This window comes from Larus michahellis, chromosome 18 (assembly GCF_964199755.1).
Source record: "Larus michahellis chromosome 18, bLarMic1.1, whole genome shotgun sequence".
Classification (NCBI taxonomy): Eukaryota; Metazoa; Chordata; class Aves; order Charadriiformes; family Laridae; genus Larus; species Larus michahellis.
The window spans coordinates 7,699,678-7,709,357 of NC_133913.1; the positions used below are offsets into that span (position 1 = coordinate 7,699,678).

The 9,680-nt window shown below is 54.5% G+C and overlaps 1 pseudogene; it reads right to left on the reverse strand.

Moving 5' to 3' along the window:
* Positions 1 to 8,832: 8,832 nt before the first annotated feature.
* LOC141732628 (olfactory receptor 6F1-like) lies at positions 8,833 to 9,409 on the reverse strand (annotated as a pseudogene).
* Positions 9,410 to 9,680: the final 271 nt, after the last annotated feature.

Sequence of the window (9,680 nt, forward strand, 5' to 3'; positions counted from 1 at the left end):
CCTAAATGATTCTATGCTTCCAGTGGGGTCTCTCAGGGATCAGCAGTAGGACCAACACTGTTTCTTGATTTCATGAGCAACATGAGAGGTGGGAAGGAGGGCACGCCCACCGAGGCTTTGGTAAACGCTGACAAGGGGGGAACAGGCGCTACACTGAGCTGTGTATAGGTAAAGCATTCTGAACAGGTCCAGGAACCACTTGTTCAGAGGAGAAGGAGTAGATGGGCTTTGCCTCTGGAAGTGCCCAATGACAGGAGTAGAGGCAATGGACATCAGCTGGAACATGGGGAATTCTCATGAAGCAGTAGGCTAAAAGAAATAGTGAGTCAAGGAAGGGGTTTCCCAGGGAGGCTGTGCAATCTCCATCCTGGGAGGTGTTCAAGGCTGGGCTGAATGTGACCTTGAGCAACCTGATTTGTTCTGAGCAGAGGCTGATGCAAATGACCTCTGGAGGTCCCTTCTCACCTACATTCTGACACTGGGATTCACCACCACCCCTGCCCTCCCTAACCCTTCCCCACCCATGGGTATATTTGTCCTCACACTCCCTCTGCCCCAACACAACTCCTAGGCATTGTGCTGGGGCTGCAGAGCAGCAGCTGAAGGGAGGCCCTCAGCCTCCTCACCCCCAGCCACGGGAAATGAGTGGCTGCTGGTTCCATCCCCTGGGCTCGGAGAGAGCTCTGGGAAGCTCGTCCATGTGCTGGGACAAGGCCCCTCTGAAGTGCCAGGCTGCCGCTGGCGCTGTGCAGGCTTCTTCTTGCTGGAGAGTCCGTTTCCCAGCTGGGAAAAGTGGTACCCGTGCCGGGGAGAGCCCCCGAGCTGTGCCGGCGCAGGACTGAGCCCCGGGGCGGAGCTGGCGGCTGCGCAGATGAGGAGAGGAGGAAACAGGGAGGAGGCGGTGCGTCCTTAGCAGAGAGCCGGGGCTGGCGGGGGGCAGCGAGGCGCGGGCGGCGGGATGCGGCGGTGCCGGGGCGCAGGGCTGGCGGGGCTGGCCGCGCTGCTGCTGGGTGCGTGGGGAAGGCAGCTGTGGATGGGGCTGGGGCTGTGCCCGGCGTGTTCCCCGGGGAGCCCAGCGCCAACTCTTCCCCCTCCTGCCTCTCTGCCATCTTTTGTTCCTCTCCTCTTCCTACTTTTCTGATGTCTTCATCAGTTCTGTCGGCAGACCTGCTCTGCATTCATGTCTACCTTTGCATGCACCCTCTCCTTCCCCTGTTCATTCTGCAGTTCTTATTGTCCGCAATATAGCCCTCTATCCTTTCCTGTAACACCCACTTCCCCTCTTGGTCTTCTCTCTCCATCCATCCATCCATCCATCCACTGATCTGACTTTTATTTAATCTCCGCATGCATAAATTTCAACTTCCCTCCCTTCCTCCTCTAATCCCTTTGGACACCCACACCAGGATCACTCTTGATCTGTGTTGGTAGGCCCATGTCCCCATCTGTTCCTGTCCTGTGTCACTGCTACAGTTCCTGACAATTCCTCTGTTACAAGAGCCATCAGAGCTGGACCATCTCTAACAGATGTTGTCCTTTCCTTCTCCTTTCCCAGCAGCATCTGCAGGAGGAGCCCAGGTACAGCAGCAGCAGATGGCAGAGACCACCGAGGGCATCGGCATCAACATCACTTGCTCGCACCCCAATATAAATTTTTACGACTCCATCCAATGGTACCGTCAGCTCCCGGGACGAGGCCCCGCACTGCTCCTGAGCACTCTCAAAGACTCCAAAGAGCTGCGGGACCCGCCGGGGCGGCTGTGGGTGTCGGCAGACCGCCGCTCCAGCGCCCTGTGGCTCGCCCGGCCCCGGCGCGGGGACGCGGCGGTGTATTACTGTGCCGTGGGAGACACGGGGAGAGGAGCTGGGGCTCCGGCCGGGCAGGAACCGGCGCGGGCGGGGCCGGGCGTGTGTGTCGGGGCCGCGGGTACAGCCCCGGACGGGCCCGCCAGGGGGCGCTGCCGCTCCGCCCGCCGGGGCCGCCTCGCCCCAACTGGCCCCGCGCCCCGGGCCGCTTCCCCCGCCCGACCGGTCCCGGCCCCGGCCCCCGCAGTGGCAACCCCGCACTCCCAGCGGGACGCACACAGAAATCCTCCGCCACACTGACGCCGCCGCCGGGGCAGGAATGGCGCCCGGAGCGCTGGCCGTGTCCGGCGGGGCCCGGCAAGGAGCGATGGCAGCCGCCGGCCCCGCTGGCGCCCGGCCGGGAGCAGCGCCTTTCTGCTCCGCACAGGGCGGCGGGCGGCAGAGATCCTCCTGCCCACGGGCAGCCGCCCAGCCCTCGCTCCTGCCGCACGGACCGCCCACTGCTGCTGCTGCTCCACGGGCAGGGGCTGGGGATCTCTTCCACCCCACTCATGTCGCCAGGCTCTCTTAGAACAGAAAGACCCAACTGCGACAGTGCCAACACAAGCCTTTGCTTTGAAACCACAACCACAAGTGGTAACTTTGTCGATCTGCTCAGCTACACACTTTACAACTTGAATCCTCCAGCTCCACACTCTGCTTCTGGGGTGCTCCTGCTGGTGTTGCACAGGCATCCTGTGGAGCCAGCAGTTCTACCTCGGCACCGACTTGAGAAGGAGATACTGATTGTCACAGACACCTTCAAGTGTCTCCTGCAGTGCCTGGTGATCAGAACATAGAGCTTAGGGCACAGGATTCCCCTTAACCTCAGACTGAGAGCCTTTAGTGTTGAAGGAAAGTCCAGGAGACAGGAGAGACACCAGGGCTGGGCACTGGCTGAAAGACACATCTGAGACTCGAGGTCAGACTCAGGAGGGAGCCCCAAAGAGATGTGCTAAGTTGCCCTATGGGGCTGAAGGTCTGTGGGGAGACCTGGAAAGGAGCCTCTGGAAATGGGGTCCTGGGCCCAGCCAGTCCCCAGTGAGGCCTGTGTGGCTGTAGGAGCTGAGAGAGCTGGGACAGTCCATGTTCAGAGGCTTCAGGGGCAGAGAGGAAAGGCTCAGGCCTCTTCCCTGCCTCAGCTGGGGCCTGTTGTGGCGGCCATAGTTGTATTCCAAGGGAACTCCTGGCAGGTTTGCAGTCATTGGAGAACAGAGGGCAGCCCACCATCCTTCTGCCATGGCCTCGACTGAACAACAGGACAGTACAGGCCTTGTGGAAGTGTGGTTGTGAATGGGGGCTGAAGAGCCCTGCTCCAGGCAGCAGACACCAGAAGACATGAAAATCAAGTAGGCCTTTTGCTTGCCTGGGTATTGACGTTCTGGGGCTCAGGGTGGGAGAAGCATCTGGAGGCTGTGGGTAATGTGGGTACGTGAAGGGACACAGAAGGACTGCCTGCACAACAGAGAGCTGGGTTGCCATGTCCTCCCCCTGCCAGAGTGAGGCAGTGTGTCTGTCCCTGTGCAGCTGGTTTCTGGAGCAGATGCTCTTCAGAGAGATGTTTCTCTTCAGGTTCCTCTTCTATGGGCAGAGGAGAAGGGAAAGAGTGTGTGACACCTGGGTCCAAGGCACTTCAGAGCGTGCCTGGTCCTCTCTCCATCCAGACAGTCCCAGGGACAGGGTGGACATGGGTGGGGGCAGGGGTGCCTTCTCCCTCTCCTGCAGAGCTGGGTGCAGGCCTGTGCAGCTGGCTAGGTGGTGGGTGTCAGGAGAAGTTCTCAAGGGATCTTTGTTCTTTAGATGGCCACTACTTAAACCATGATTCTTTTATGTCTCTAGAGGGCTGCCTTGTGGTAGAGGTCGGGGGACAGGCCCAAAGAGGCCTGGCTGGAGCAGCAGGGAGAGAGTTTTGCTCCACCCTCTGGGCTGTGGTTTGGAGGCCTCTTTGATCGGGCAGAGGTAGAAGAAGAGGTGAAGGTGCAAGCCTCGGGTCCCTCATGCTCGCAGGTCCCTGGGCACCCCCTGAAGAGAGAGCGTGACATGGTCCTGATTTTCCTGTCAGCCCTGGTGGGACTGGCTGACTTTGGTGAGATGTGACTTTCAGGCTGGGGAGATTGAGGCAAGAGTTTGTGCATCTGGTGGTGGAAGGGAGGAGATGTGAGTGCTGACTGCCTGGGATACCTGGGAATGTATCCGTAGGGAGATCAGGGGCTGCATATGGGTACAGCAAATAATCTGGGAGATGCCAGAAGTAATGGGCGTCAAAGGAGGAACAAGACCTCACCTGAACTTTGCAGCTGCTCAGCATTCCTGAATGTGCTGCTAATACATATTAAGCCTGAAAAGAGGGAAAGGTGCTGGGGAATGGACCAACGTGGCATAGAGCAGCTTCTCTGCTGTATGTATTGGATACAATGCTACCAATCTCTGTAGGGATGGCTATAAACGAGAAGCTGCAGAACAAACAGGGACAAACAGCTCATCATTTCTGAGGCTAGAAAAGTGAGATGGACAGTGGGGACAGTGAGCAAGCTGATGAAGTTGTAGATGGACAGGTCCATTGGCAAGCAAAGCTGAAAGCCTTTTCTGGCTTTACAGGTCATGCCCAAAAGGACTCTGTGCTCCAGTTCCCAGCAGAAATGACCATCCAGGTGGGACACAAGGCAACGCTGCACTGCAATTTCTCCACCAGGGATTCCAATCCCTACATCTTCTGGTACCAGCAGCACCAGACCCAGTCCCTTCAGATGCTGCTACGAGTAAGCAAGTACAGAGCTCATGAGGCATCAGGGAGGTTCTCCTCCACACTGTCTGCAAAGGACTCCCAGGTGCTTCTGCATGTGTGAGACACCGAGCTCCAGGACAGCGCTGCCTATTTCTGTGCACTGAGCCCACACTGGTGCCCACAGCTGGCAGCAGTGCACAGAAACGTGGGGGTGCTCTGAGGAGCAGTTCCCTCCCTGCCACTGCTTGCATGGAGGCTAAACCATAAAGAAGCCAAACCAGGCTTGTAAATGCCCTCTGCTTAAAATAGCTGGTACAGTGGCATGAGTCCTCAGGGCAAGTAACCTATCAGCTTGTGTGCTTCTTCCCTTTCCCTGTGGCTCCACTGATGGACACAGCTGGAGAACAAAGCTTGTGGTAGGAGGCACAACTCCTCTTATGGTTTTGCCACATGGCCATAGTAGCCCCAGAAGGGAAGAGCCCTTCCTTGCCCCATATGTAGGCATCATCAAGTGTAAAAGACCCATCAGCCAGATGCTGAACAAGATTCTCTGGTTAAACCCTTCCTGCACCCATCCACTGCCAGAGAGTGGTCCCACTATTTTTCATGTCTCTTTTCCTTATCAGGAAAAGCACCAGTGCTCAACTGGGAGGAACCCCTATGTCCCTGAGTTCATGCTGGTTTCTCTGTCCAACAACTGGTAACCACATCCCAGTGATCTCATTTGCTTCCATAGGGAACACAGTGGTTGCTCATGAAGCATCATCCACTGCACCTGAGAAAGCCTAGGCTAGATTGCAGTTGTCCTAGTGCTGCTGCAGGATGGCCTGCCTCTCCCAAGTGATGTGGGTTTGCTCTGACAGCCCTGTTGCAGGCTTTGAATGCCCCTGCTTATCTCAGAGGGCTTTAGGCAGTGTTGATGGGGAGTTGACAGCAGCCTTCGGGGTTCGTACTCCTTTGTGTTTCAGGTCCCTTGGACACTTCAGGTCCTGCTTTTGATTGCTCTCCAGGGCTGCAGAGTGCTTCAACACTCCACAGAGACAGTTCTCCCCCAAAAGAACAGGATGGGAAAGGGATGAAACAAGGAAAGCCAAGGCCGCCTTGGAATTAGACCTGGCTAGGGACATCAAGCACAACAAAAAGAGCTTCTACAAGTATATTGGAAGCAAAAGGAAGACCAGAGAAGTTGTAGGCCCACTGCTGAATGAGGCAGGAGTCATGGTGACGGAGGATGTGGAGAAGGCAGAGTTACTGAATGCCTTCTTTGCTTCAGTCTTTTCTGCTCGGCCCAGCCCTCAGGAGTCCCAGGCATTGAATAAAGTAACAGGGAAAGAAGAAGACTTCCCTTGGGTTGAGGAGGAGCGAGTGAGGGACCAATTAGATCATCTAGATATTCACAAGTCCATGGGCCCTGATGGGATGCACCCGAGAGTGCTGAGGGAGCTGGCAGAAGTCATTGCTGGGCCGCTCTCCATCATCATTGAAAAGTCCTGGAGAACAGGCGAGGTGCCTGGGGACTGGAGGAAAGCCAGTGTCACTCCAGTCTTCAAGAAAGGCAAAAAGGAAGAGCCGGGGAACTACAGACCGGTCAGCCTCACCTCCACCCCTGGAAAGATGATGGAACAGCTCGTTCTGGGTGTCATCTCAAGGCACGTGGAGGAAAGGAAAGCTATCAGAAGTACTCAGCATGGATTCACCAAGGGGAAATCATGTCTGACTAATCTGATAGCCTTCTACGATGGCATGACTAGATGGATAGATGAGGGGAGGGCGGTAGATGTGGTCTACCTTGACTTAAGCAAGGCGTTTGACACGGTCTCCCACAGCATCCTCATAGGGAAGCTTAGGAAGTGTGGGTTAGATGAATGGACAGTGGGGTGGATAGAAAACTGGTTGAAAGATAGATCTCAGAGGGTTGTGATTAGGGGCACAGAGTCTAGTTGGAGACTAGTGACGAGTGGTGTTCCCCAGGGGTCAGTACTGTGTCCAGTCCTGTTCAATATATTCATCAATGACCTGGATGAGGGGATAGAGTGCACCCTCAGCAAGTTTGCTGATGACACTAAGCTGGGTGGGGTGGCTGACACACCGGAAGGCTGTGCCACCATACAGAGAGACCTGGACAGGTTGGAGATCTGGGCAGAGAGAAACCTTATGAAGTTCAACAAGGGCAAGTGTAGGGTGCTGCACCTGGGGAGGAACAACCCCATGCACCAGTACAGGTTGGGTGCTGACCTGCTGGAGAGCAGCTCTGTGGAAAGAGACCTGGGAGTCCTGGTGGACGACAGGATGACCATGAGTCAGCAATGTGCCCTTGTGGCCAAGAAAGCCAATGGCATCCTGGGGTGCATCAAGAAGAGCGTGGCCAGCAGGTCAAGGGAGGTCATCCTCCCCCTCTACTCTGCCTTGGTGAGGCCGCACCTGGAGTACTGTGTCCAGTTCTGGGCTCCCCAGTTCAAGAGGGACAGGGAACTGCTGGAAAGGGTGCAGCAGAGAGCTACAAAGATGATTAGGGGACTGGAACACCTCTCTTATGAGGAAAGGCTGAGGGATTTGGGTCTCTTCAGTCTGGAAAAAAGACGTCTGAGGGGTGACCTTATCAACACTTATAAATACTTAAAGGGTGGGTGTCAGGAGGATGGGGCCAGGCTCTTTTCAGCGGTGCCCGGGGACAGGACAAGAGGCAATGGGCACAAACTTGAACATAGGAAGTTCCACCTAAACATGAGGAGGAACTTCTTTACCCTGAGGGTGGCAGAGCACTGGAACAGGCTGCCCAGAGAGGTGGTAGAGTCTCCAACTCTGGAGACATTCAAAACCTGTCTGGACGTGTTCCTGTGTAACCTGCTCTAGGTGACCCTGCTCTGGCAGGGGGGTTGGACTAGATGATCTCCAGAGGTCCCTTCCAACCCTATGATTCTATGATTCTATGAAAAGCAAGGAATGACAAACAGTGATGGCTACTTAAGGACACATCCAGCCTCAGGTTCTTTCTCCAGCCTCAGTGGGCTGTCGCAGGGATTTTCCCAAGTGCCCCTGAGAAAGAGAGCACAGCTGACAAGGGCAGGCATCAGCCTGTCCTTGGCACTGGTGCCTGGGTCTGGCTGCAAGTCTAGGAGCCAAGTGCCCAGGACAGGTGGACAGAGGAAGATCACCTCCAGAAGCACCACTGCTTCCACAAGGGAGGAGAGAATGTTCAGTATGGATTCAATCATCTCAATGGAGAGCTCTACACTCAGGTGAAGTCAGTCCCACACTGATCTTAAAGGTGTGTCTGCCATCTTGATGCCTCCTCCTTCTGAAGTGGTCACATGGACTCCCTTCAGTGTCCTTGTGCAGAAAGAAGAGCTTTGAGAACATGATGCCTCAAATGAAAATTGGAAGGGGGAAAAGCAAGTGCCTTTTGGAAGTGCTGACATCCTCCCAATGAGTGAGAGGAGAGAATTGCTGCCCAGCCAGCCTTTCACAGTTCTGCAGTTTGGGGACTTTGCCAATCTCATTGAAGTGTTTCCACAACAAAGCCCAAAACGGGTGGCACGATGGACTGTTAAAAACTGATGTGGAGTTTCAGATGTGGAAATGTCCTGACACATCTAGCATGAAGCATAGTGATTTGCATATTTTTAATTAAATATTTAAAAATACCTTAAGATCCGGGATCGAGGGAAGGAGAGGGAGTGTAAATTTTGTTGACTGACTTCTGTTAGGAATAATGGCTATAGGTAGAGATCAAATTTTCTGTTGAACCAGAGCATGATTCTCTGAAACAGCCAAGGGATTGGGACATAAATCCTTCCAGAAAATGTCAAACTAAACAGAGAAATACATGCCCATTTCCTAAAGCAGTGAGCCAGCTGCTGGGAATAATTTAGGGGACACAGGTGAATCCCTGACAAAATGAAGCCCTTGGCAACCTGGAATTCAAACCTGTGGGAGGACAACTCTTCCAGTGTTCCTTTGGAGAGCTGCTTCTGGATGGGGTTTGTGAGCCTTTCCAAGTGGTGGTCTTTAGAGCACTGGGAGGCATTCTGAGTTTACCCAGGAGGGAACAGAGGGAGGTGGGAGCATTAGAATTGAGGCACAGCCCAGCCTAAGGTGGCTGTGAGGTGAATGAGATGGGCTCAGTGGGGAACTGGTGGCTTCTCACTACCTGTGATGCCCAGGTGCAGTTACACTTTGGTGAGGACCTTCTGCAGGGTAGAAGCCATGGGAGGGAGGGGACGAACCTCTTTGCTCCCACTGAGGCCCTTTGAAAAGTCACTTCACTTGCTCTGGAAGGCCCACCACAGAGCTTGCTTCACATCTTTGTTCCTGAGTGTGTAAATGAAGGCACTCAACAAAGGAGTTACAGCTGTGTGAAAGGTGTTCATGAGTTTGTTCAAATCCAGGGAGTTCTGGGCCGATGGCTTGACATACAGGAACATGGTGGAGCCATACCAGATTGTGACGACACTGAGGTGGGCGGAGGAAGTGGAAAACACCTTTTTTTGACCATGGGTTGACATGATTCTGAGCATGGAAGAGGTGATGTACACGTAGGAGAAGAGGGTGACACACACGGGAGGCCAGCAGGCCAGTTACGCAGACAAGGAAGGTCGCTAGCTCCATGGGCCACATGTCACTGCAGGAGAGGGCAAGGTAGAAATCTATATCACAGAGGAAATGATTGATGACATGTGGCCCACAGAACATCAGCCTGGGTGTCAGAAAGTCCAGCAGCGAGACAGACAGAAAGCCTCCCAGTCAGGATCTGAGTGCCCTCCGAGCAGAGAGGACACTGCTCATGAGGGAGCTGTATCTCAAGGGGTAGTGTATGGCTAAGTAGTGGTCATAGGCCATGACAGACAGGAGAAAACACTGAGTGGAGCCTAGGGAGAGAAGAAAGAACAACTGGAGTCTGCATGCCTGTGCTGGTCTTTCAGATGCTACCAGCAGTGAAGGAAAACCATCATCCCTGAGAAAGGAGTTGGTGCAGAACATGGGAAAAAAGCATCTACCCTGAGCTAAAATTGTCAGGGAAATCCTTCGCTGCAGAAACACGTTTGGACAACTAGATCTGACCCTGAAGGTCACGCCTACATCACCAAATGAACCTGGAGAATTATTTATT